Genomic DNA, 10598 nt, shown 5'->3' with positions numbered 1-10598 from the left:
TTCCACTCAAAACATTAATTTCTTCTACAACATGCACTTTTTACTAGTAGATCGTTCGGTGTGCCATTGAGAATAATTAGCCATAATATTATCTAGAAGTTTTGTAGAATCTCCTAAAGTGATTTCCATAAACGTGCCTCTGGCGGCCGAATCTAAAAGATTTCTAGAAGCAAAGTTTAATCCGGCATAAAAAATTTGTATGATCATCCATAAATTCAAACCATGAGTAGGGCAATTGCGAATCATCAATTTCATTCTTTCTCGAGATTGGGCAACATGCTCATGATCAAGTTGTTTAAAATTCATAATATCGTTCCTAAGCGAGATGATCTTAGCGGGAGGAAAATACTTAGAGATAAAAGCATCTTTGCACTTATTCCAAGAATCAATACTATTTTTAGGCAAAGATGAAAACCAAACTTTAGCACGATCTCTAAGTGAAAACGGATATAACTTCAATTTAACAATATCATTATCCGTATATTTTTCCTTTTGCATCTCACACAAATTAACAAAGTTGTTTAGATGGGTAGCGGCATCTTCACTAGGAAGGCCGGAGAATTGATCTTTCATAACAAGATTCAATAACGCAGCATTGATTTCACAAGACTCAACATCATTAAGAGGAGCAATCGGAGTACTAAGGAAATCATTATTATTGGTATTGGAGAAATCACACAATTTTGTATTATCTTGCGCCATGGCGATAAGTAATCGAACACACAAGCAAACAGAAAAAGGCAAGCGAAAGAGGGAGAAAAAAGAAGGCAAACGGAAAAGGGAGGAGATTGGGAAAGAGAGGGCGAATAAAACGGCAGGGGTGAAGTGGGGGAGAGGAAAACGAGAGGCAAATGGAAAATAATATAAATGCGAGGGAGATGAGTTTGTGATGGGTACTTGGTATGTCTTGACTTGAGCGAAGACCTCCTCGGCAACGGCGCCAGAAATCCTTCTTGCTATGTGTTGAGATTGCGTTGGTTTTCCTTGAAGAGGAAAGGGTGATGCAGCACAGTAGCGTAAGTATTTCCCTCAGTTTTTGAGAACCAAGGTATCAATCCAGTAGGAGGCTCCTCACAAGTCCCACGAACCTACACAAACAAACAAAGAACTCGCAACCAACACGATAAAGGGGTTGTCAATCCCTTCACGGCCACTTGTGAAAGTGAGATCTGATAGAGATAATATGATAAGATAAATATATTTTTGGTATTTTACAATATAGATGCAGAAAATAAAGATGCAAATAAAAGTAGATAGAAAGCTTATATGATAAAAGATAGACCCGGGGGCCATAGGTTTCACTAGTGGCTTCTCTCAAGATAGCATAAGTATTACGGTGGGTGAATAAATTACTGTCGAGCAATTGATAGAAAAGTGAATAATTATGAGATTATCTAGGCATGATCATGTATATAGGCATCACGTCCGTGACAAGTAGACTAACTCCTGCCTGCATCTACTACTATTACTCCACACATCGATCGCTATCTAGCATGCATCTAGAGTATTAAGTTCATAAGACAGAGTAATGCATTATGAAAGATGACACGATGTAGAGGGATAAACTCAAGCAATATGATATAACCCCCATCTTTTTATCCTCGATGGCAGCAATACAATATGTGCCTTGCAACCCTTTCTGTCACTGGGTAAGGACACCACAAGATTGAACCCAAAGCTAAGCACTTCTCCCATGGCAAGAAAGATCAATCTAGTAGGCCAAACCAAACCGATAATTCGAAGAGACTTGCAAATATAACTCAATCATACATAAATGAATTCAGAGAAGATTCAAATATTTCTCATAGATAAACTTGATCATAAACCCACAATTCATCGGGTCTCGACAAACACACCGCGAAAAGAGTTTACATCGAATAGATCTCCACAAGAGAGGGGGAGAGCATTGTATTGAGATCCAAAAAGAGAGAAGAAGCCAACTAGCTAATAACTATGGACCCGAAGGTCTGTGGTAAACTACTCACAACTCATCGGAAGGGCTATGGTGTTGATGTAGAAGCCCTCCGTGGTAGATTCCCCCTCCGGCGGAACACCGGCGATGGCTCCAAGATGGGATCTTGCGGATACAGAAGGTTACGGTGGCGGAAATATTTCTTTGGTGGCTCCCTGGATGTTTTTGGGGTATGTAGGCTTATATAGGAAGAAGAAGTACGTTGGTGGCTGCTCGAGGGGCCCAGGAGATAGGGGCGCGCCCAGGAGGGGTGGGCACGCCCTCCTATCTCCTGGTCGCCTCGGTTGCTTCTTGACTTGCACTCCAAGTCCTTCGGATCAAGTTCGTTCCAAAAATCACGCTCCCGAAGGTTTCATTCCATTTGGACTCCGTTTGATATTCCTTTTCTTCGAAATACTGAAGTAGGCAAAAAAACAGCAATACGGGATGGGCCTCCGGTTAGTAGGTTAGTCCCAAAAATCATATAAATGTGTAAAATAAAGCCCATAAACATCCAAAACAGGTAATATAATAGCATGGAACAATAAAAAAATTATAGATACGTTGGAGACGTATCAGTATGCAGCGGAGGAACGGATGGCTGCTCGAACGCCCTCGGCGATTGCCAACTCTTCGGCCATGGGTTGCCGACCATTGTCGGAGAAGCTTCGTTCGATTTGTGCGGTGACCGCCACAAACTAGGCGTGGGCAGCCTTGACATGGTCGTGGGCGGCCTCCATCATGGCTATGTCGGATTTCGGGATCCGACAACCCTTGAGAGGTTCGAACTTTGGGGTGCGTGCGGAGATCTCAACCTGCCCAGCGTGCCTACTCGCAATCCTCCTAGGCCTAGCGCACCGAGCTCAGAGAGACACAAAGACAAAGAGATTTATACTGGTTCGAGCCACTGTTGTGGTGTAATACCCTAATCCAGTGTGGTGTAGTGGATTGCCTCGAAGGGCTACGAATGAACAAGCCTCCGGAGGAGAGGTGTTCTTGAGCTGGTGTGGTGCTATACTTGTTATCATTTCGGTCCCCTTCCTATGGTTGTGGCTAGTCCTACTTATAGTGGCCTTGGTCCTCTTCCCAAATATGAGTGGGAAGGGATTCCACAACGGTGAGATTTGAAAGGGGACAAATAGTACAGTCTATCCTGACAAAAGTAGTCTTCGCCTATGAAAAGCCTCTGGTCGTGATGCTGCGGTGGGCTTGTTGATGACCTCCGTCCTGCCGTCCTGGCGGTCTTGGTCTCATTGCACTGAAATGGTAACCTTTGGCTGATTCCTTGGGACCCCGCGCATGTGGCTTGTCTCCCTTGCACCGAAGAGGAAACATGCGCTCTGCGCTCGCCTGGCGCTTGCTTGGCGCCCGCCTGGCCTTGGTCGTCATGGCTCACATGAGCTGAGCCTCGTGAGGTAGCTTGCATAGAACTCTCCGCCCCTTAGGATCCCTCCTGAGGAGGCTGCTTCCTTCGAGGGTCTTGGCGTTGTCCGCCTCGTGAGGCTTGGCCCCTCTTGAGGGTCTTGTGGTGTTGGTGTTGGAGCTGGGCCGCACCAGGCCGTCGATGGAGCCACGTGGTGGGCCGCAGGCTGGCAGGGCTGGATACCCCCATATCCAGGACGCCGACAGTAGTCCCCGGGCCCAAGGCGCGCTCGAACTTGGCTTCTAGGCGAAGCCAAAGGGCAAGGGTGGAGCGCCGCAGGCCCTATCAGCATGCGGCCTTGATGACATGTGGCTATTGATTAGACGTGGGCGACTCCGCTTCCCCATGCTGCCTCGGCAACTACTTCCATATGACAAAAGGGGCGCCGCCTGTCGCCAGGATTTCATTGTTCCTTCTTCGTCTTGCTCCAGATCGCCTTCTCCCCGCAGCAGAAGAACTCACCAGATCTGCCAATTTTCCACCAAACCTTCTGCTTGATGGCCGCTGAAAGGACCACGGCTCCTGCTCTGGCTGCCGGCTCCGCCTGGTATGAGCGAGGGCTGCTGGCGCCCTGTGTGGCCGGGGATAAGCTCCAGACCACGCTCCTCCTAACGGCGAGCGATGACAACGAGTGGGGGAAGACAGCGCTCCGGATCGCCACCGCTGCACCAGAGCCCGCGGGTAGCAACTTCTTCCCCTTCTTCATGCACAGCATCTACTCGGGGCTGTTACCTCCATTCTCCCACTTCTTCTTCACCATCCTTCACAACTATGGTCTTCACGCGCTCCACATCCATGCCAACTCCATCCTCCTTCTATCCCTTTTCACCATTTATTGTGAGGCGTTCATGGGGGTGATGCACTCTGTTGCCTTTTTCCGCCATTACTTCTACCTTCACAAGACCGGCGACAATCCTGTTGGGTGCATCGACTTTGTCGCGGCGCGGGGTGGTAACGCAATCTCCCGCGCCGGGAAGAAGGTAGAGGATGCCATGAAGAGGTGGATTTTGATGGATGCCAAGCGCTCCCAGAGCTCGCTGAAGCTGCCGACCGCATTCCCCGTTGCCGAGAAGTGGTGGCATTCTGAGAAGATCACCGACCCTTCCCTGACGCCGTTCGTGAAGAAGATGGAGAAGGAGCTGAAGAGCATGAAGTTGACCAGGGCCATGCTCATCAGGGAGTTCCTGAAGCAGGGCATTGCGCCGCTTCAAGACCGTCCCCGCCCTTTGTGGATGCTTGGTGGTGATGACGACAAAATCCGTCTGTGCCAAGATCCCCTTCCCGAGGAGGAGCTGAACAAGGTGTTGCTCTACCTGACGGGGAAGGATCCGAGCGACCCTCCGGAACACTGGCTTTTGTTGTACTGCTGTGATGACACCGAGGAGGTTGTCGCGGCCATGCCTGTCTTCGACGAGCTTGGGTTCGTGCAGCTGGGGCCATCCCTTCCACCTACTACCTCGGTGCACCTGTCCTCCGACGGCCAATTGCTACGTCTTGAGCTTGCGTTGGTTTTCCTTGAAGAGGAAAGGGTGATGTAGCACAGTAGCATAAGTATTTCCCTCAGTTTTTAAGAACCAAGGTATCAATCCAGTAGGAGACTCCTCACAAGTCCCACAAACCTACACAAACAAACAAAGAACTCGCAACCAACGCGATAAAGGGGTTGTCAATCCCTTCACGGCCACTTGTGAAAGTGAGATCTGATAGAGATAATATGATAAGATAAATATATTTTTGGTATTTTATAATATAGATGCAAAAAGTAAAGATGCAAATAAAAGTAGATTGAAAGCTTATATGATAAAAGATAGACCCGGGGGCCATAGGTTTCACTAGTGGCTTCTCTCAGGATAGCATAACTATTATAGTGGGTGAACAAATTACTGTCGAGCAATTGATAGAAAAGCGAATAATTATGAGATTATCTAGGCATGATCATGTATATAGGCATCACGTCCGTGGCAAGTAGACCGACTCCTGCCTGCATCTACTACTATTACTCCACACATCGACCGCTATCCAGCATGCATCTAGAGTATTAAGTTCATAAGAACAGAGTAACGCATTAAGAAAGATGACAAGATGTAGAGGGATAAACTCAAGCAATATGATAAAACCCCATATTTTTATCCTCGATGGCAACAATACAATATGTGCCTTGCAACCCTTTCTGTCACTAGGTGAGGACACCGCAAGATTGAACCCAAAGCTAAGCACTTCTCCCATGGCAAGAAAGATCAATCTAGTAGGCCAAACCAAACCGATAATTCGAAGAGACTTGCAAAGATAACTCAATCATACATAAAAGAATTCAGAGAAGATTCAAATATTTCTCATAGATAAACTTGATCATAAACCCATAATTCATCGAATCTCGACAAACACACCGTAAAAAGAGTTTACATCAAATAGATCTCCACAAGAGAGGGGGAGAACATTGTATTGAGATCCAAAAAGAGAGAAGAAGCCATATAGCTAATAACTATGGACCCGAAGGTCTGTGTAAACTACTCACAACTCATCGGAAGGGATATGGTGTTAATGTAGAAGCCCTCCATGGTCGATTCCCCCTCCGGCAGAACGCTGGCGACGGCTCCAAGATGGGATCTCGCGGATACAGAAGGTTATGGTGGCGGAAATATTTCTTTGGTGGCTCCCTAGATGTTTTCAGGGTACGTAGGTATATATAGGAGGAAGAAGTACATCGGTGCCCGCTCGAGGGGCCCAGGAGACAGGGGGCGCGCCCATGAGGGGTGGGCGCGCCCTCCTATCTACTGGCCGCCTCGACTGCTTCTTGACTTGCACTCCAAGTCCTCTGGATCACGTTCGTTCCAAAAATCATGCTCCCCAAGGTTTCATTCCCTTTGGACTCCGTTTGATATTCCTTTTCTTCGAAATACTGAAATAGGCAAAAAACGGCAATACGGGCTGGGCCTCCGGTTAGTAGGTTAGTCCCAAAAATGATATAAATGTGTAAAATAAAGCCCATAAACATCCAAAGGGGGTAATATAATAGCATGGAACAATCAAAATTATAGATACGTTGGAGACGTATCAAGCATCCCCAAGCTTAATTCCTGCTCGTCCTCGAGTAGGTAAATGATAAAAACAGAATTTTTGATGTGGAATGCTACCTAGCATAATTCTCAATGTAATTTTCTTTATTTTGGCATGAATGTTCAGATCCAAATGATTCAAGATAAAAGCTTATAAAACATAAAAATAATAATACTTCAAAGCATACTAACAAATAATCATGTCCTATCAAAATAGCATAGCCAAAGAAAGCTTATCCCTACAAAATCATATAGTTAGGCCATGCTTCATTTTCATTACACAAAATACTCCCATCATGTACAACCCCAATGACGAGCCGAGCAATTGGTTCATACTTTTTAACGTGCTTCAGCTTTTTTCAACTCTTACAAAATACATGAGCGCAAGCCATGGACATATCACTTTGGTGGTATATGGTGGTGGTTGTAAGGACAAAAGGGAGAAGATAGTCTCACATCAACGGGCTATGGAGATGCCCATTAATAGATATCAATGTGAGTGAGTAGGGATTGCCATGCAACTGATGCACTAGAGCTATAAATGTATGAAAGCTCAACAAAAGAAACTAAGTGGGTGTGCATCCAACTTGCTTGCTCACGAAGACCTAGGGCATTTTGAGGAATCCCATCATTGCAATATACAAGCCAAGTTCTATAATGAAAATTTTCCACTAGTATATGAAAGTGACAACACAGGAGACTCTCTATCATGAAGATCATGGTTCTATTTGGAAGCACAAGTGTGGAAAAGAGATAGTAGCAATTTTCCCTTCTCTCTTGTTCTCTCATTATTATTTTTCTTTTTCTTTTTTTTTTCTTTTCTCTTTTTTTTCTTTTCTCTTTTTTTCTTTTTGGTGGGCTTCTTTGGCATCTTTTTTTTCATGGGCTTCTTTGCCCTCTTTTATTTTTATAAAGTCCGAAGTCTCATCCCGACTTGTGGGGGAATCATAGTCGTCATCATCCTTTCCTCACTGGGACAATGCTCTAATAATGAAGATCATCACACATTTATTGATTTACAACTCAAGAATTACAACTCAAAGCTAGAACAAGATATGACTCTATATGAATGCCTCCGGCGGTGTACCAGGATATGCAATGAATCAAGAGCGACATGTATGAAAATTATGAAGGTGGCTTTGCCACAAATACGATGTCAACTACATGATCATGCAAAGAGCAATATGACAATGATGGAGCGTGTCATAATAAACGGAACGGTGGAAAGTTGCATGGCAATATATCTCGGAATGGCTATGGAAATGCCATAATAGGTAGGTATGGTGGCTGTTTTGAGGAAGGTAAATAATGGGTGCATGCTACCGGTGAAAGTTGCACGGTATAATATAGGCTAGCTAAATGGAAGGATGAGTGTGAGCATATCCATGGACTCACATTAGTCATAAAGAACTCATATACTTATTGCAAAAGTCTACTTAGCCCTCGAAGCAATGTACTACTACGCATGCCCCTAGAGGGATAGATTGGTAGGAAAAGACCATCGCTCATCCACGACTGCCACTCATAAGGAAGACAATAAAAAGAGCACCTCATGCAACAAATTTGTCACACAACTTTTACCATACGTGCATGCTATGGGACTTGCCAACTTCAACACAAGTATTTCTCAATTTCATAATTACCCACTAGCATGCATCTAATATTACTACCTTTATATCTCAAAACAATTATCAAGCATCAAATTGATCCTAGTGTTTAATGCACTTTCTATGATAGTTTTTATTATACCCAACTTGGATGTTCATCATTCTAGGACCAAATTCATAACCATAGCAAATACCATGATGTTCTAAGAGACTCTCAAAATAATATAAGTGAAGCATGATAGACTAGCAATTTCTACAAAATTAAGCCACCGTCGTGCTCTAAAAGATATAAGTGAAGCACTAGAGCAAAAAGTATCTAGCTCAAAAGATATAAGTGAAGCACATAGCATATTCTAATAAATTCTAATCAAGTGGGCTTCTCCCAAAAGGTGTGTACAGAAAGGATGATTGTGGTAAACTAAAAAGCAAAGACTAACATAATACATGACGCTCCAAGCAAAACACATATCATGTGGCGAATAAAAATATAGCTCCAAGTAAAGTTACCAATGAACAAAGACGAAAGAGGGGATGCCTTCCGGGGGCATCCCCAAGCTTAGGCTTTTGGCTATTCTTGAATATCTTGGGGTGCCTTGGTCATCCCCAAGCTTAGGCTTTTGCCACTCCTTATTCCATAGTCCATCAAATCTTTACCCAAAACTTGAAAACTTCACAACATAAAACTCAACAGGAAATCTCATAAGCTCCGTTAGTGCAAGAAAGAAAAATGACCACATAAGAAACTGCAATGAACTCATTCTTTATTTATATTGGTGTTAAACCTACTGTATTCCAAGTTCTCTATGGTTCATACCCTTACATACTAGCCATAGATGCATCAAAATAAGCAAACAACACACGAAAGGCAGAATCTGTCAAAAATAGAACAATATGTAGCAATCTGTAACTTTCAGTTACTTCTGGAACTCAAAAAATTCTACCAAAATAGTACGTCCTAAACAATTTGTCTATTGATCAGCAACAAAACGAATCAACACAAAAGCACGTTTCTGTGATTTATTGATTTTTCTCGTGAGCGCAAAGTTTCTGTTTTTTAGCAGAATCAAATCAACTATCATCATAGGTTATCCTATAGGTTCTACTTGGCACAAACACTAATTAAAACATAAAAACACATCTAAACAGAAGGTAGATGCAAAATTTATTACTAAACAGGAACAAAAACAAAAAACACAAAGAAAATTGGGTTGCCTCCCAACTAGCGCTATCGTTTAACGCCCCTAGCTAGGCATAAAGGCGAAGATAGATCTAAGTAGTGCCATCTTTGGCACTTGATTCCTCAATAGAGCACTTATAATCTTTAGGGGTTTATCCCTTTTTAGAAATGATTAAACCTTTAGGCAAAATTTCAAGAAATTCGTTTGTAGCAAAAGGTTCCTTAACGATAGAGAGACAATTGGGATGAACACTTATGGATTTGAGATCCGCGTCTCCCTTACTAGAAGATTCACCCTTATTTTTAGGAACATAAATAAACTTGGCAGTTTTGGTAGGGGGTTTTGGAGTGTTTTTCATGGAAGAAAACGCAAAACCTAAGTTAGTAATGATATCCTCAAGTTTACCGATTCTTGCAGAATCTAGATCTATTTTTTCATTAACTATAGGTTCTTTCTCTTTAAGATTTTTCAAAGTAACTCCAACCCTAGATCCATATTGGGTAATGTGATTATGAATCTTTTTATCCAGATTTTCAATCAACTCAATAGTGGCAACTTTATTTTTAATAATTTCAAGCCGTTGCATAACATGTTCCAAAGTTAAAACAGTTCCATTAATCAAAAGAGGTGGTGGGCCAAACAAATCTAACATAGCATTATAAGCATCAAACGTGTGACTACTCAAGAAATCCCCTCCGGTAACGGTATCAAGAACGCATCTAATCCCAGGGGTAATGCCTACATAAAAATTGCGAAGGAGAACGGAAGTAGAAAGCTAGATCTATTTTGAACATTGCAAATTATATGCCAAGCATCTTTTAAATTCACTCCCTCCCTTTGCTTAAAATTGAGAAATTCATGTTCGTGAGTGCTAACAAGGATAGGAGGACTAGCCATAATGACAAGGTAAACGATCTAACACGCGAGCAAACGGATAAAAAGCGAGCGAAAAAGAGAGAGAGATTGGGAAACAGAGGGAAAATAAAACGGCAAGGGTGAAGTGGGGGAGAGGCAAATGGCAAATAATGTAAATGCGAGGGAGATGAGTTTGTGATGGGTACTTGGTATGTCTCGACTTGAGTGAAGACCTCCCCGGCAACGGTGCCAGAAATCCTTCTTGCTACGTCTTGAGCTTGCATTGGTTTTCCTTGAAGAGGAAAGGGTGATGCAGCACAGTAGCGTAAGTATTTCCCTTAGTTTTTGAGAACCAAGGTATCAATCCAATAGGAGGCTCCTCACAAGTCCCACGAACCTACACAAACAAACAAAGAACTCGCAACCAACGCGATAAAGGGGTTGTCAATCCTTCACGGCCACTTGCGGAAGTGAGATCTGATAGAGATAATATGATAAGGTAAATATATTTTTGGTATTTTATAATAT

The sequence above is a fragment of the Triticum aestivum genome, chromosome 7B (assembly GCF_018294505.1).
Source record: "Triticum aestivum cultivar Chinese Spring chromosome 7B, IWGSC CS RefSeq v2.1, whole genome shotgun sequence".
Taxonomy (NCBI): domain Eukaryota; kingdom Viridiplantae; phylum Streptophyta; class Magnoliopsida; order Poales; family Poaceae; genus Triticum; species Triticum aestivum.
Note: the sequence above shows the minus strand (reverse complement) of the source record.